This window comes from Miniopterus natalensis, chromosome 6 (assembly GCF_054644295.1).
Source record: "Miniopterus natalensis isolate mMinNat1 chromosome 6, mMinNat1.hap1, whole genome shotgun sequence".
Classification (NCBI taxonomy): domain Eukaryota; kingdom Metazoa; phylum Chordata; class Mammalia; order Chiroptera; family Miniopteridae; genus Miniopterus; species Miniopterus natalensis.
Genome location: NC_142086.1, coordinates 48,800,084 through 48,818,801, shown reverse-complemented (window position 1 = coordinate 48,818,801; position 18,718 = coordinate 48,800,084).

Below are 18,718 nucleotides of genomic sequence, written 5' to 3'. Positions count from 1 at the left end.
AGCATGAAAGAAAACAAGTTTTAAGCAAAAAAAAAAAACAGAGCAGTTTCCAGAAATCCATGATGCTACTTATCCCATGACTACCTCACCCATTGCATCTAAAATGGACAAATATCTGACCAGGGATTGTCTATTTTTTACAGAAAAGTCCATTTGCCTTGTGACCCTCCAGGCCCAGGTGATCTGTGTAAGTCTGGGTGACAGCAGTCCAGCTCATGCCCCCCCCCCCCCCCACCCTGCATCTTCCCTCATGACCCCCTCCCTGGCCCTCAAATGTGCCTGGAGAGAGGCATCCTCCTGCCAAAGCAGGCCCATGCGCCATGTGCAGTGAATTGAATCAATGCATCACTCTTCATTCAGGGCGTGGGAGCTAATGCAGTCAAGGCCCAGCCTGGAGCCTCTGTAGCATATTACTCCCATTAATCACCACTCCCACTGAACAGCTCTCCTTCCACGTTGCCTGAGTGAACACTGGAGGTGCTTCTGGGACTGTCAAGTGTTAGCGGAGTTTTGACTACTTTTGTGTCTCTCTTGATACAAGATTTGGATTATTTAAATAAGCTAAAGCCTCTTACCTTTCAGTGCTTTAAAGTGAGGACGCTGCTTGGGGTCCACCACTAGAGAGAGCATTGGAGACTTTCACCCCCTGAGGGGGACCTCTGTCCTTGGAGGTGCTGAGCTCAGGCCAGCCCTCCCACCTGCTGCCCAGCATATCTACCCCACGCAGGGCACCGGGGAGTGGGCTGCGTGGTTCAGGGACAAACAACATGTTCACTCCCTCACTGAGCAAAAGGACAAATCACTCGCTTGCTTCAGAGCTCAGCATCCCTTATTCTATACAACCGCCTGTAATAACCCCATATATGCATTTAGTGTGTTACGTTAACATAGCCCTTTAGTCTTCGTTATATCTAACTCAGTGTTTACACCAACCCTCTGAGGGGGGTACCATTACGCTCATTTACTCAGTTAGTAATACCTTCATTCATGGAGTGCCTAGCATGTTCCATGCACTCTTCTAGGCGCCACCATTCAACAAATCATTTTATGATTATATCCCCCCAAGAAGGGGATTTTATGGGCCTCATTTTAAGGAAACTGAAGCCCAGAGATACTTAGTGAGCTTTTCACTACATCTTAGAGCAACTGCATAGGTCTCAGAAAGAAACCAGGGCTCAAACTATAGGGGTCACTGTCCGCTCTCCAGACTTGCCTTTTAATGACTGAAACTTGGGTTGTGGAGTGGGAAGAGGGAACTCTTTTCATGATACCAAAAGATCAGAAGGTATTTCAACCACAAGGAGCCCCAGCCCTCCATAAACTTTCCAGCGAGGTCTCCGGATGCGTGTAATGCAAGGGTAGCCATGCTGAGGCTCAGTGACAGTCACCACCGCCTGTGTTCACACACAGCAGTCAGCCTGGCTTCATGGGGAAAGAAGGCTGGGGTGAGAGGTGGCGGGAACGAGACAAGCTTCAAAGGCTGATGGGCCTGACTTTGAATTCTGGCTTCAGCCTTGAGCTGAAAAGGCTTATCCTTTTGAGGCTTTAGTTTCCTTATCTTAAATGGAGGGAATATTATTTTCAGGGTTCTTGGATGGCTTAGTGACAGTGGCGGGACTAGGTGGTCATTAAATGGTGCAGACGGGATGATACTAGTGGGGGGACAGCAGCCGTTATTAATCCCCTTCCAGGTGGTCCAAGCTTCTTTCCCCTGGTATTGCTCTATGTCAAGATAAACAATAAGATTGAGACTATTTGCAAAACTAAAAATAATCGAAACAGATGGTCTTTGCAGTAAAATGTTCTAATTGCTCAGTTAGATTTGGAGGCCAAATCCCAGTATCAGAAATATGATCACTAAACTTCTGTATAACAAAGTATTTTCGAGCTCAACAGTGACTCTCTCACTTTAGGCCCAACAGGAAAGCTACCTGTGTGGGGTAGGTCGTGATTAAAGGCACAGCCCCCTTCTCTCATCCTCGTGACGTACACGTAGCACAGATACCCCCACGGCTGGGTGAGGACAACAGGTGGAACCCATCTCAGATATTCAAGACCGAGAAACTGAAATCAGACACAATCCGATTCATTTCCTGTGCTCGGTGAATCTAAATCGGGAACAGGTGCCTCCAAATTGAATTGTAACAAAATTGGCTTATTTCCTATCTCTACCCACTGAAAACGAATAATTCAGAAGTGCCACAAAACTTTTATCCTATGGCTTATTACTTTGGCTACTTTGTCATTTTCCCCTCTCAGTTCCCTCAACTAAACTCTGAAGGCCTGCTTTGTTCCAAGGCGCTGCGGGGAGAAAGCGGGAGCTAACGTGCCTGTGGCGCCTGCCGAGTTCTCATGATGCGGAACACTTCAGCTGCCTTATCTCTCATGGCCTCATTCCCTGCCTTCAGGGGACTTATATGCAAACAGAAAAGGCAAAACTGTATACAATCATGACACGCTGCACATAGTTTAGATGCCATGAGAGGGGCAAGTGCAGAAGGAGAATTTCATTCCGGTTAGGAGAAACAAAGCAGGTTCCAAAGAGGAGGGAGCACTTGCCTTGGGGCTTGAAGAAGGGGCAGAGCTTTAAGCAGGTTGGGAAGGGGATCTAGCCACTGCGGATGGAATATACTGCTGAAGGTTAATGTTTTGTTGGAGACCAAGTAAACCCATGTAGCTGGGTATTATTTATTGAGAAGAAGAAGAGTAGGAGTGGGAAGATAGGTCCCTGTATCTGCACTTTCTAAATGCCTAGCAACAGAGTTCTATCTTCCTGAGTTGATAATCTTTTTCTCACTGTTGACAAATTCAGATTCGCTGGTGTAAGAACCTCCGGGGGTCCAGGTTGTGAAGCACAGACCTGGGGGTGAGTTGAGGCCTAATGCAGACTTCCTGGACTATTGGGGGTAGTCCAGATTGTGTTGGTTTGGGCTCCAACTGTTCAGCCAGATGAGAGCTGGGAGAGGAGCAGAGAGCTGGCTATAATGCCCATAACATGTAATATTAGAGAGTGGCTGGTGAATTATGTGTCCATTAGCTAAGTGGCCCTGGGGCTTTATGACTTGCTCTTTTTGTAAATCAAAAATAATAACAATAACAGCTCACCATCTTCTCATCCTGCTGGAAGGAGCAAGTATTTCATCTGTCATTATACAATTACAGCTGCTGCCCCAGACAAGCCCATTCCAAACCTCAGGATACAGAATTGGATGAAAAGTCTGTGCTTCCATCTTGACCCACCTAACCAGGACTCAATCACAAGAGGCAACGTAGCCATTTTCTTATTGAAGAAGATTGGCAACCAAGACAGTTCAGGAGGGAAGGTGATTGCTTTAGTGCATCACCCCTTCAGGGAGGGACCAGATGACCCTGCAGTGAAGCCAATAAGGCTCCAACTGGAAGAGGTCCCTGGTAATTCATCCTGATGCCACCTTCGACATTCCAATCTGCTCTGCCCTTTCATTCATGCCCTTCCTGGGCCTGGGGGTGCTGATAGCTGGCTAGGACAGCAGAGAGGTCATTTGGAAGCAAGTATATCTTTTGCATGGCAAGACGACAGGGCTCCCCTCTGGGACAGCTCACCCTGCTCTGGGCGGTCTCATATCAAATCCCAAACTAAAGTTGTGTGGCTGCTTACTGCTGGTTCACCTCCACTAATGGGTGGATCAGTGCAAGGCAAGATACAAATTCCCCAACAATATTTTCCCCCAAAGGATAAAAGACATGAAATAGGAAGAAACCAATCATTGTCAGACCTTCAGAATGACAGACCCTGAAGATATCAGTACACAAAGAGAGCTTCCGTGACTAGGAATCCATGGCGTTTGCTGTTACTAAGCAACTCAGATTTCTGCAGGGTCTCTGTATTGAATGTATCAAGGTCCCTCACAAGTGCCAAATCCAGGAGGCCGAGACTCCTGACTTGTCATCAGACAGAAACCTGGCCCTCGGGGCAGAAGTCTCCTCTCTTATTCCTTGGTATTTTTTCCATTTTTCTCTGTCTTCTTTTTCTTATTATAGCCTTTGTTCCTGATCCACTCTCAGGAATGGTTCCTTTCAATGAGTTAGGTAGGTAGGTAATGAATTATCATCTATTTATGATTTAATTAACATTGATGAACCACTTCAAAGAACCAGAACATCGGCAATGACATACATCTGCCTATGGGCTTCTTCTCCATCTAATTCTTCTTCTTCCTCCCACCCAAGGCAACCACTTGTCCTTTATTACCTTGATTTTTTTCAAAAACAGTTTTATTACATATACAGTTTTGTGTATTTTTATTATATACACAGTTGTTCCTAGTAATAGTAAACAATATTATGGGTCTTAATTTTTCACTCAACATTTTATACATGTATATATACTATATAATATGCACATGCTATATTTTAGCATGTAGTTACATTTCACTCATTTTTACTGCCAGTGTGTGGCAATGCCACAATCTATGTACCCAATATCCTGTCAAAGGGCATTTGTGGTTTCTGGAAATCATATCATATTTGCTGATACGTATAAACGATGTTGTTGGACCATCGGTGTATGAGTGTCCTAGTAGAGATGGAAAACAGTTTTCTTATGTACATAGTGGTTTATTCTTCAAGATCCAATCAAAGGGTTGCAGTGATTTTAGTGACTCAGAAGCAAAAAGCTGAGCACTCAGGCCTTGGGAGGGCAGAGCCGTGGTAGGCCCAGGAGCCTCTGCGGGTAAGTTCATCATCTTTCTCTCCAGGGCACAGCCTGCAGGCAACCCTGCTCCAACCAAATTTGTTACCTCTGTGTCTAAAGAATCGAAGTCCCAGGAGAGAGAACCCTGTTGACCTAGCTCAGGTCAAGCATCCTTACATTTTTTAAAATACCACTCATCTTCTCTGCCTGAGTTCTGAACCAACTGAGAACAAGACAAAAGAATAAGACCAGTGGAGACCAAAATATTATCTGTATTATGGAGAAGTCTTTTATCGGAGAATGTGATGTGAGCAAGTGTGCTCCCACACACAGAACCCCAGAAGCAGGCGCACCCGGTGGCGCTGGACCAGGGATAGTCCCGGCTCCTGCAGGGCAGAATGCGGGCTTCCTGCAGACAGCTAAGAGGATGTGAGGAGAAACGGGCAATGCCTGATCAGTGCTTACTTTCCAAGAACCATATTAAGTTCCTCCTCCTTCCGTGGGGAGGAGAGGCCGGGGTGTCACCCTTCCCCACGTGCAAGGACACATTGTGCTGCCCTGTCCTGGCATCAGCTGCCTCACCAGACCCCAGAGGGTAGACAGGCCAAGTTCCCAAAGGAAGAAGGTAGAAGCTGGGCAGAAAAAGACAGCAGGCGTCCACCACACCAGCCTGCATCCCCAACAGGCCCTGCTGGAAAGGATGGGCTTTACTGAGCCCTCCAGATTTCCTTCCAGAATGCAGCTATCCTTGGCAGCCCCTACCCTTCATGGTGCTCTTACCTCTGCAAAGCACATTCATGGCCACTGTGTAGTGTGACTGTCACAGTGTCGTGGAACAAAGAAGATGAGAATGAAGAAGGAAGGTGATGAAGGTGCCAGGATGACAGTTTTCAGGGTCCCATCTCTGTGCTTTGCCCTCCCCAGTTCCTTCTTCCTCCCCATCCACCCCTGGGAAGGCGCTGGCAGGATGGAAATAGGATCCTAATAACTGGGGTTGGGGGGACTCGGAGTTCAGTGTCACTCTTCTTGACGTGAGATGATGGAGTCCAGGTGCCACGCACTTGGACACAGAATTCTCCTGGCAGCCATCCCTGTGTCCCCAGGCTGGGTGTTCAGCTTTGCATGGCCCTCAGCCAGCCCACAGTGGCCACTCAGTGACATGTTCTCAGGTTAGAACCTCAGCTAGGATATGCCAAGAGGCTCAGTTCAGCCCATGTTACGATGACTTACTCTATAGGAAAAGTAGCAGGTAGACTCTTTCCTTAGGGTCCCTGAAAACATCCCTGTGGGCCTCTGAGTCTGAAGAGGTTTCTGCTGCAGGACAAGCAGTTTTGAAATGGTCAGAAACCAATTGACTTGCCTGGGGTGGTGATTTGTAGCCCAAGGGGTTTGAGCAAAGTGTGATTAGTGCTGATAGGAGAAAATCAACCAAATGATGGAATGGAAACACAAATTAAACCCGGAGAGGGTGGGGAGCAATTGGACCAGATGCACTTAAGGAGAGTTCTAACTCCGAGGCTCTAGAATTTCCTGACTTGAGGTCTCACTTGACAGATGACGAACATGGCGATTTTTAAAAATGTTTCTCCATCCTCATCTGTAAATTGACATTTTCAATGTCTACCTCAACAGGATTATTATAACCTATATATTTTATATAATGAGGTAGCCTAAGCTAACAAGTCCCACTCCGGGCACACTCAGTTCCTTTTCTTTTGCCTCACGTTCCTAGTTTTTTGTTCAAAATTCTTATCCCAAAGGATGGTAAGTTCAGAGTCTTTCCAGCAAAAGACAAACAAAGAGGAGCAAGCTTGTTTCACCTGGGGAGGGGAGGAGGGGTCCTTATGCTCCCCGGTTCCCCACCTGGGCCTTGTGGGCACAGAGAAAGCACCTGTGATGAAAAGTGAGGAGCCATTAAGGGGTGTGGAGGGTCAGTCATTAACCCAACTTCCCAGGGCTCTGAGAGGGCAGCTGAGGGCTGAGCCTACACTGGGAACCAGGGGTCCTTTTATCCCAGCCCCACCCTGAAAACTCTAGGAGTCTCCTCCCTTCACCAGGCCTCAGTCTCCACCTCTTGAGAATGACTGGGTGGGAAAAGACAATATTTAATTGTCACAAGCATTGTCTCCCTCCATCCCAGCCTCTCTTAAAATCCTTCTACTAAAAATAAAGAGGCGCTACCTCTCTCGAGGACTGGCTGGCTGTGGCGTCACAGCTCGGGCTCTAGTCCTGATTCCCACAGCCCTGATGAAATGCTTCTCTTCAGGCACGTTCCTGTGATAAGTAATCACCATGCCCATGTGAAGCACATTGGTTCCTCAGTGGCAGGAAGGGGCCATTCAGTAAATTACTTCTTTCTCTAACCACTTGCTGCTCTGGGAGAGTTAATTCACTTCACAGAGGCAAGCAATTTACTCCTACAGGTTCACCATGAACTGCACCAGGCTCCCAAAGCTTTAGAAAATTACCCAAGCTCCCCCCTCGAAATGGCTGCAATTGCTCAGCACGCTGAACAGAATCCTTCAGGTTCTTCAGCTGTTTCCCATTTCCCTGCTGAGCATTTGTGAAATACCTTCTGTGTGCAGAACCCTGCATGAGACATCTGGGCGCTATGGAAGACAGATGTGCCAACCCTCCAAGATTCGCAAACAAACCTGGGAGACAAAACGAGTTCCAGACTCAGAGCCGGGAGATCGTCCACGAGGCCTTGGGCAGCCCATTATCCTCTGTTTCTCCAGCTGGAAGATGAGAGGACTCGGTTATTCAACTCTAAAGACCCTTATCTTCAGCCTTCTAAAAAGCTGCACAGCACGTGACATGCAATTCCAATGCGTGACGGGAGAGTAGAGACCTGCCAGCTCCCCCAGTTCCTCACTACACGGTAATATCTACCATAACTGTTTTCTCTTTTGTACCTGGGCTTCCTGCACCTGCAATGCCTCCCTCTCCCTCTGCCGCTCCCAACCTCTCTTGAACCTTCCTCTGACTTCTGTGGCTATTGGTTTGGCAAGATTTTAAGGTCTCTAAGCCTTTGAGTTCTAATTAGAGCTTTGTGTCTTTGGATCCCTTCATTTGCAAACTGCAAGCAATAGGATGAAGTCAGTTCATAGGTTACAGGACATGGGAGAAGGACAACCCCTAGCAACTGGCTCCACCTCCTTTAGTTTACAGATGAGGCTGCTGAAGAGGGGAGAGTGATGTACCCAAGGTGATTCAGGGAGTGAGGGGATTGGGGGACTCGGGTCTGCTGTTGGCCAGGCTGAGGCTCTTTCTAATTCTTTCATGTAGTTATTTTATTCATATATAAATTCAACAAATAGTTATTAAGTTCCTATGTGTCACTCCTGGACGAGGCATTGGATATAGAAAGAAAAGAACCTTTAAAGAGTTTACAGTCTGGCAGGTGAGTCAGACCGGCAAACACATCATTTCAGGTAATGTTTTAAGTGGTACCAGATTTGAGGCTGCCTAGAGCATTGTGAGAGCCCAAAGAGGGGATGGGGATGGCTTTGGAAAGGAGGTGACAGTGGAACTGGCAGAAGGATGTGTCCTAGTTCATTGGGAAAGAGGTGGGAGAAGCCCACCCCAGTGAGAAAAGCCTGCATGAGTAAGACATGTTCAGGAGTGCCCCTGAGATTGCCTCGGAGGCCCTGGGTACTGGCAGGGGAAGAGAACAGTAAATCTTGAATTAGGCATTGGTGGCAGCCAAGTTGTGGGACGTGGCCCATGGGCTACAGCCTAAGCTGATTCTACTTTCCTCAGGATTCTTCCAGCACACATGGATTTGCCCTGACAATTGCTCCTCCAATTGCATAAGCCTTTGTAGTCTTCTTGGGTGGCTTTTACATGAGCTGTGAGTCTGCCCACATAGTCAGCCCATCAGACCATGAGCTCTTGGCTTCTCCCAGTTAGAGGACTGAGATGGCTGGGCCTGCCCGTGTCAGAACCCCAGCTCCCAAGAGCAAAGATGGGATGGATTGTGAGGGCTGGGACACATAGACATGGCTAGCCCACAGGGCAGAGTGAGCCATCTGGGAGATCCTAGCAGATGGCAAGAGGAAGTGTAAACAGGCGTGTACCTTCAAGGGGTCAGGGGCAGTCCATGTGCAGACACCTAGGCCATCACCAGGGAATCTGGGGAAGGGGTGGTTCAGACAGAGGCTAGCTCTGACCAAGGACTCCAAAATCAAAATCTCTCCCCCAGAACTTGCTCTTGATCCTTAGACTCACAGTCTGCCCAGCTGCTCTGAATGTCCCCCAGAAACCACAAACCACCGTGCCCAAACAATTCATCATTTTTCCCCCACATCCTGTGGTTCTTCCTGTGGACCTGCCTTAGAGAAAAGCATCTAGTGGTTGCCCTAGATCTTGCCCACACTCTATCATTTCTGCCTTTAGAATGCCTTTCAGCTCTTCCCGCTCCCCAGCATCCCTACACCAGTGTCCTGTGCAAGTCTGCTTCATCTCTCAAGTGGTCTACTAGCCAGCAGATCCTAACTGGTCTCACAACATATAGTCACTTCCCCTTCCATCTATTTTCATTTGGAGTCAGCTTTCCAAAGTCTAAATCACCTATTGGCTCCACAGTGCCCCCAGAGTAAAGACCTAATGCCTAAACTTGGCCAGCAGGATCCTCCATGGTCTGACCTCTGCTCGCCTCTGATGAGCAGAAGCCCAGGTGTCAAGTGTCCTCCATCTCCCCTGTGGTCTGCTGAGCTTCAAGGGCCACACTGACTAGTGATGCCCTTTATAGTGAAGCCCGAGAGTTGGCTTTTCTTTTTTTGTGATGCAAATGCATGATTTAAGCTTTGATTGCCAAGGCATCCACATCAAAAAGAACAGCTATCTTCAATAAACACATAGCCAGCCACAGGGCTCATAAAGAGCCAGGGAGTTACCATTGAAGTTCCTTTGTCTAAAGATCTTTGGTTGATTTAGATGACTGACCATTTGGCCACTTTTTTTTCCCTTCCTATGCTCTAATCCCACTCTTATGTTTTAAATTAACCAATAAAAAGTGAACCTGAGAAACCCTAGGCCCCCACTTTGACCCTAATGAAAAGGAGACCCCTAGGTCCTCTCTCTCTTTCCACCCCCCGCCACCTCATCTCTATCTCTCCTCCCTCCCCCATCCACAACCTCACTGGCCCCAGGTGTGGCATATACCCTCCAGGACCTGTGAGTAAAAAAATCTTGTCTCTGTCAAAGTTTCCCAATGGTTATTGCTGAAGGTGTCCTACAATCATAATGAGAACCACTGGACCAGTCTAGCTACAACACTGGTTTAAAAAAGTGGAACCTGGGCCCAGGTGAGTGTCCCCAGGCATTTCTAGATGATAACATCACTATTGATGGACTGAGACTGACAAAAAACACCCTAAGTCTGACCTCTAGCCCTTCCTGGGCTTCCAGCTCAGGACACCTGCCCTAGGGAGACGGAATGGTCTGCTCCCCAGGCAGCCGTCAGGCACTCAGGTCAGACCAGTCAGGCCCAGGAGAAGGTTTCACTCAGGCCCAGCAGAGACCCTGCTGCTGCCCAGCTGGAGGGTAAATGCTGGGCTGGTCTCTGCCTGACCAGCACGGAGGCATGCTAAGGGGAAGTCATACATTCCTGGAATTAACTCAGCATTCCTAGAAGGGCACATCTCATCTTGATTGATAAATAAAAAAAAACTCATGAGCTCTTTCTTTTTCAGGCTACATAATGTCTGGGAAATACCCGCCATTCTCATGGTTTCAACTAAGCAATAGATGTTTATTATCCTACCTACCACTGCTTGAAACAGCCGCTCGGCTCCATTCCCCATCCCCACATTCTGGCCTTTTCCCATCGTTTCTGAGAATATGTGAACAATAGGACGAGCGTGCTTATATGTTATATTAAAAAGCTTAATCCACGGGGAGAAAACCGTTGGACGTTATGAATGTACACTTCCTTATCTATCAGAGTTTAGGGCTGCAAGCCACAGAAATGGACTCCAGAGACAGAAAATGAGTTTATTCAAAGGATATCAGAATTGCCCCAAGGGCTAGAGAAGCTAGAAAAAAAGGAGTAGGGAGAAAAAAGCAAGAGGAGGAGGAGGAGAAGGTGCCGGAAGGGGGGGGGGGGGAGAGGGGGAAAGGAGGAAGAGGAAGGAGAAGAGAAGCAGCCAGAAGCACACTAACACTATGTCACAGGAGTAGCTTGAGGAAGGTTCTGCTGCCCGACCACTGACCACCTGACATAACAGGTATTGTCTCTGTATCATCAGCACAGGACATTGTATCCAGGACACTTGGCGAGGCCACCTCCAAAGCCACTGGAAAGGTTTATTCCCAGGCCCCACTCCTTTAGAGCTCTTTAGAAGGGTGCATCCACCCTATTGCCCAAGACATCTGAGGGCCATGACTTAAAGCCGTTCTTGAATTCCTCCTCTTGCTTTCCATCTCTCTCACCCTACATCCAATCTGAGACCGACTCCAGCTGACTCTACTGTCCTAAATTGCTCAGATTTCTCAAATCTGGCCCTGCCCTCTCTGCTTGAACTTAGTTCAAGTCCTCATTGACTCTTGTCTAGAATATCCTGCCAGGCTTTCTCTGCATCCCCCCCAGAGCCATATGCTTAAAACAGAGGTGTGACTTCTCCTTCCAGCTATGGTGGACTAGAAAGTTAGATAAAGTGTACTGTCTTTTAAAAAATCCATTTGAAGTCATTGGAGAACTACCAAGACCAAACAAGTGAAGGGCCAAGATCTTGGAAAGAAGGGATGTACAGAGAGGTAAGCCTGACATATAGGCCTTCTTGAGGCATCTGCCTTTTTGTAAGTGGCAGTCTGAAGTTTGAGAAGCTGAGAAGAACATTCAACAATCTCACAGGGCCAGAGTGGCCAAAGTCAGAGTGCAGGGTCTATCAAGAACAAAAGAGCCCCTCGCTTAGCTGCTGGTCAGAAATGAGGGTACCCTTCAGAGCACTGAATAATAATCCATACCAGCAATGTTCATCTTCCAGGATGAGGGAAAGATTCTATAATATGCACTGGCCAATATAGTAGCCACTAGCTGTATGTGGCTATTGAGCCCTTGAAATATGGTTAGCACAACTAAGGAACTGAATTTTTTACTTAATTTTAATTTAAATAGCTACACATGTCTCATAGCTAATGTATTGGACAGTACGGCTCTATATACTGTCTGGCTTTCCATAAAAATTTACCAGGGACATCAAGATCAAATGACTGAAAACCAAAGAAAAAAAAATAGATTTAATAGATCCAAAGGATATGTTCAGATATTGGAGTTATCAAATATGACCTCTAAGTCAAAGAGACCATGACTTCCTTTATTCATTAAGATTAGGTTTGGCTGAATATTATAAAACCCTGAAAATATCAATAATTTAAACAACATAAAAGCATCTTTAATTCTATAAAAGAAAAGATGATACACAGGGGTGGTGGCTCCTCTTTCTGCTCTGCCATTTTCAGTTCTGGCTTTCATCATCCAGGTGGCTTTGTAGTCTGAAAGGGCTGCTGGAACTCCACCCAGCATGGACAAGCTGCAGGCCGAAAGAAGAGGAAAGGCAGAAGGCAAACAGCGTCTCACCTAGTGAATGCGTCTCCCTCTAAGCAGCCTTCCAGAAGTTCCACATCACTGCATATACCGTGGGATCAAAACGTACTCATTTAACTACCTTTGACTGCATGGGAAGCTGAGAAATGTAGTCTTTTGTTCTGAATATTAACAGGCCCAGCTAAACAGCAGAATTCCATGAAAAAGAAGAGGAGGGTAAACAGTGGAGTAGGTAAGGAGCCATCGCTGTCATACATTCCTATTGCAAGACCTCCAACAACTCGCCGGGCGTGTGACACCTTCACAATCAGGCCTCGGGGCCCCATTCCCGTTCCAGCTCCTGTGCCTCTGCCCAGATATTCTATACTGTGATCACCCTGTCACTGACCATTCCTGAAACACCCAGATGCCAGCCTCCATGTCTTCACTCCTGCTCATTTTTTAGCCTGGAATGTCCTTTCTTGGATAAGTCTGGCTCATTCTCAAAGCTTAATTCAAAGGTCATCTCTTTTTTGTCACCAATTTCAACTTTCCTAATCAGAACAAAATCTCTCTCCTGCTTCCCACAGCACTTTGCATATACCTGCATGATTGCCTTTGTGTTGAATTGTAATGGTTGGTTTTCATGCCCTCTCTCGTTCTAAATTATGAGCTCCACATCAGAAACACAGCTTATTTTTCATCTTTATTTCCCTAGAGTTTACTACTGTTTGTTGTATCGTAGGTGTTCTGTCACGTTTTGCTGAGTGGGTAAGTAAGAGAGGAAGGGAAAAATTTAGTCAGTTAATAAATCTTGAATGCTTTCCCTCTCTGATGTCTACAACTCTAACACTAAACAACAGAGACTTTGCACAAAATGGAGGTGATTTTGCAAATTATTTTTGTTATGCCAGAATTGTGTTGTATCGCACATTGCAGGAAACAGATGGGCTGAGCTGGGAAATTTTAATGTTAGTTTATATATATTGTTTGATATGATATACAATCAACTTCAAAGCAGCACAGTAGCAGTAACAAGAAATTCCATTTAACTCAGCGGGTAAATCAAGTATCACTTTGTGCTTGGCAGAGTGACAGATGCTCTGTGAAATCCCCACCACTCTCCCCTAACACACACACACACACCCTAAAAATGAGTTAGTCACTGCCTTCTAAGATTGTGACACCCCAGAAAAATAGAACATGGAGCCCCAGAACAATAGGTGACAATTAAATTACAATAAGTGTCATAACAAATAGAACCTGTTTACTACAAAATGGTATCTGTTACTATAAATATTTAGAGGAAGAAGGGACAGATATAAGCAGGAGTGGTAAAAAAAAGACTTTTTTAGAGGCACTAAAGCTGTTGAGCTGGCTTTAAAGACATATCAGATTGGGCAGGACAGTGACCGTCAAGGCATGAAATATGGGCCGTGGGTGGGAGAAGCAGTGAGTTTAGATTCAGGCACAGCACTGAGGAGCATTGAATTGCACAGCAAGAAAAACTGTCCTTTTTTCATTCTCTTTGGCTTTCTTAGTTTACATTAAGGAGGGAGCCTCCATTGGTGCATCTTTAACAGACAGTAACACTCCTTTTAATAAACACAAGTCCCAAGCCTAGACCTTGGCAGACAACAGTATTTAGCTAAAATTTAATGATGCTCCTTTCATTTTTACTGCATTTACGTGTACAGGCATATTCCATTTATGGCATGTGATTCTGGTCTTCCATCATATATTCTCACTTTAAAAATCAACTAATTTAAGCATAGAGAAAGAGATGATTTAAAGGAAACTAGTAAGTAAATAATAGTTCTTATGGTATATGGATACAGGAAAAGTGATGAAAGTGATACTTAAAGGACTGATGTTTGGGAAATAATGACACTGGGTGTGGAGAAGAGGCTTCCCAGCCACGATGAAAGCTGCGAAGGCAGAGGGTTCCTGGCGAGCAGGGCAAGACCCTGATGGGAATGGAGAGGCAGGGGAGTAGGCCGAGGCTGTCAGGAGGCTGGACTGTGGAGGGCTTTCCCACCAGGCTACCATTTCTCCCTGTGAGCCCAGGAGATCTGTGCCTCTCAACACAGCCCAGAGCTGTTTCTGATCCACACACCTCACCCCTCTGTGCTCTGGGGACAGGGTTGTGTACGTGGGGGACAGGCACCACGGAGAGGTCCAGTTGGAGGAAAGAGTAAAGAACCAGCAGCACATGATGGAGATCTGAACCTTTCAGTACTTAATGTCCAGAACAAGAGCTGCCGCAGCAAATCAGAGCGGCAGTGCCCTGTGCCCAGTGTTCTGTCTCCCAGCTGCCCACGAAGAAGAGCCATGTCATAAGGGAGCATGGGACTGTGTTGTTCTGACCTGGTGCCTCCCCAGGCCCAACCTGGAGGCTACAGTAGTGCTAATTCATGTGTGTTCACTCAGAGATGTTGTTCTCCACCCCTGCCCTTTACTTCTTCCTGTCCTCGTCTCTGCCCTCTAATCCCATGTGACTGGATTGCCCCTTTTCTTATCTCTTTTGCTCTGAAAACAGAACATCTAAAATATCCCCCAATGTCCCACAGAGAAAAGCAATAAAGCTGGGGAGGAGAGGAGGGAGGCTGTGCTTGAATAGGAAATCGATGTGACATTTCCCAGCCCTGCTCTGTCTCTGGCTGATCTGACCCAAGGTAACAAGTGAAGTGACACAGGGTGGAGGCTCTGCTTCTCAACCCCTGATACCATCAATCTAGACCCTGCTGGTAGCACTGACTTTCCTCAAAAAACATTTTAAAAAGAAAAGGTCAGGACCATTTGTTTCTCCATGTGAATGAAATCACAAAGCCCTGGCTCTCGTCCCCAAAAGACTCTTAGCATGAGCCTAGATGCCTGCTCCAAACCTTCCAGGACAAGTTCTCTGGGCACAGTCGGACTTTCCAAGGCAAACTCCCCAGATCTGAGCCCATTCACCCAGGGGTGGTCCCTGAGTCACCTGCATCTAGAGCAGAGAAATGTGTAATTGTATGAGGGTCAGGGCTGGGGTTTGAACCCTGGCCTTTCCACTTACTAGCTGTGTGACCTTGGACTTATCTCTGAAACTTTCTCCTATATAAGGCAGGTATAAGAATAATAATAAGCACTGTCTCATAGGGTTCTTGTGGAAATAAAATGGAATAATAAATGTAGAATGCTTAGTACGATATTTGACATATAGTAAGTGGTTAGTAAAAACAGGTCATAATGACTATCATAGATAAAATAGTCCTGACACCTGTTTTCACTGTGCAGCAAACCACCCCAAAAGTTAGTCATTTAAAGCAAAAATTTATGATTATTTCCCAGATTCTGAGGGATAACTGGGCTCAACTGGGCAGTTCTTACCAGTTCCCCAGGTGTTGCAACCAGATGGCAGCTGAGCCTGGGGTCATCTGAAGACTCCATTGGGCAGGAACATTCCAAATGGTTTCTTTACTCACATATTTTGTGCTTCAGTTAGGATGGCTTGAACAGCTGAGGGCTGAATGAGTATCTCTATTTCTCCATGTAGACTCTTGGGTGGCTGGCTTGGGCTTCCTCACAGCATGGCTGTCTCAGAGAAGTCAGACTTCTTACATGGCAGCTGGCTTCTTCCAAAGCAAACATTCTAAGAGATCAAGAAGCTATAAGGCTTCTTATTACCTACCTTTGAAAGTCACACAGCATCACTTCTGCCACATTCATTTGGTTACATGGGGCCAGCCCCAATTTAGTGTGGGAGGCATCTATACTGGGGTGTCCACCAGAGAATAATTCATCGGGGCTGGCTTGAAGACTAGCTACCATAACAGCCCTCAGCTTCTTCTAATTCAGTATTGAAAAGAGCTCTGAATTTTGAATTGGAGACTTAGGTAGTAGCAGGTGAGTTACCACCCTCAAAGTCCTCATGTGCTTATCTATAAGATGGAGATAATGATATACACCTCACAGGTTGTGGTGGAGAACAAATGTCAGCATATATGGACAGCTCCAGCACAGTGCCTGGCACACAGGTGTGTACCAAAGTTCCCTCCACATTTAGAGCAGGGAGAGATCCTCGTCACCAATATCCCTAGTCCTCCTTGGAAGGGCCACCTGAACCTAGGCTGCCATCACTCTGTCACTCCGTAGCTTCTGGGTTCTACTTGTGTGCCAGGAGGTTTAGTTTAGCATGTCACCTGCCAGGTTTGTTGTTGGCACTTAATAAATAATGTATAATTCAGAAGAAAAGTTGTCAACTCATGCTGCTGTGCCAGAGTCCTTCTGAATGAAATTTATGCTACCTCTAGAGTGAGTTATTTTAAAATTTAAAAAAAAAAGAAAAAAGGCTAAGCCAACTGATCAAAAAAATCCCAGAAATACTTTCATTTTCTCTTGACCTCCATTTTTTAAAACCTTCCAGGAAGCAGCACACATACTCATTTGGGATTTAATATGAATTACCAAGTAGCTGGAGAGAACAAATTACTAACACTGTTTCTTAATGCTGCACTCGGGGCACCAAAGAAAGCCACTTAGCTTCTCAGTGGCTGGCTTTGTCCCTCCTATGTAGCACTGGCTCTGCCTGGGGTGGGGAGGGGTCAAAGAACTCAGCATCTTGGGTGATGGGGAGACAAGTATCATTCACCTTGTACCCTCCTTGTCCAACCTCCCCCACGAGCTCCAAGGAAACTCTTTACCCAGCCCAGAAAGCAACAAATAGAGGCACCACTCCTGAGAACCCTGAGGGCATTTGCTTCTTTGGGCAAAGGAGGGACAGTGTCATGTCTACAAACACATGGGATACTGGTCAGAGAAGGAGATAATTGAAAACATGGAACAGAAACCCTCTTTGGGGAAGTGTCTGTGATCCTCTGTCATCCTGCTTTGGGGAATGTGACTTCTTGAAACAAGCACACACCTGGAGCTGGCCACGAGCTCTCCTGGCAGATCCTCTGTTTCATGGATTTAGCTTTCAGAATGTGGTGGTGGAACCCCACATCTCACGACCCATCCTGAACTCTGAGTTTCAAGCTCACACATCCCACTGCCTAACAAACAGTTTCCTCTGGACATCCCACAAATGCCTCCTCTGACATGTACAAACCTCATTGGCCACCCCTCTAAAACTCCCACCTCCTACCATTCCAGCAACCAAGACAGGACCCCGAGCTCCATTCTTTCCCAACTCTTGCCACTGAGCCCCACCTGTTCTCTCTGAGGACTGTTTGGATACAGTGCTTTGTTGGTATCCTTCCCTCCCATCCTGAAACTGCTGTGTCTAGGTCCTCATCACATCTAACGTGGACCATGAGGGTGACTTCTGATGAAACCTCCCCCTCCACTTCTCCTCTGCCTCAGCCAAACTCCAGGCTCCTCCTCAACTGACTCCTTGTGTTTCCTGGTGTCTGGGGACCATTACTTCCCTACTGGGCCCTTTGTGTCTTCATCTATCAAGTGAAGGGATTGTATAAAATAAAGTCCTCTAGAAGCCCCTTCCAGCTCCCAGGTTCTGTGATTCTTCTGAGGAACGTTTTGCAGAGGAGATACAAATGCTAGGATCCTAATTTGACCACAGCCTGAGGCAGTCTCATTATATCTGAAGGGGGAAAATCACTAATGTCTCCTCAGTGCAAATTAATGCCATTGATCTGCTCAGTCCAGTCTGACTCAACAGAAGGCAATAAATTTGGTGGGGGAGGGGTGGTGTTGGGGTGGGGGTAGAATGAGAATGTACTGGAAATAAAAGGCTGGAAGGATTCTGTTTAGAAATAGCTGGTCTTTTAAAGACAGGGCTATGAGCAGTCAGAGGCCTCTGTATACATCAAAGAATCAAAGAGTTCCTCTCCTATGCATTTAGGGGATACAAGATTGAAGTCAAGACCCACTCTGAGAACATGGAACTTGTTGGGAGCCTCCGACGGTAGGATTGGCTCTGCTGTGTGACCTGGGGCAAGTCTCTCCCTTCCCTGGGCCTGATATTTTATGTCTAGTTGAAGTCACTGATCTGTAGGCTGGTACTAAGTCATCTCAAGAGGAGTAAGTGAGCTTACAGGGCCCTAGGGTCTGTTCTGGACCCATAGAAACTTAAGGATGTTCCTGTTTTTCCCCAAAAACCTTAGTTTGAATCCAGAACATTTAACAAAGAAAAAAAGAGAAAGAAAAGAGTTGTGATGGCTAATTTTATAGGTCTGTCAACTTGACTTGTCCACAGCACCCAGATATTTGGTCAAACCATTATCCTGGATGTTCCTGTGAGAGTGTTTTTAGAGAATATTAACATTTAAAATCAATAAACTTTGAGTAAAGTAGATTGCCCTCCATAATGTTTGGTCCTTCATCTAATCAATTGAAGAACCAAATAGATCAAAGACTGATCCTTCTTGTGCAAGAAAAAAATTCTACCAGAAGACTGCCTTTGGACTTAACCTGAGATTCTTTCCTGGGTCTCCAGCCTGCAGGCCTACCCTGCAGATTCTGTATTTACCAAACCTCCACAATTACATAGGTCAGTTTCCTAAAATCTATCTATCTATCTA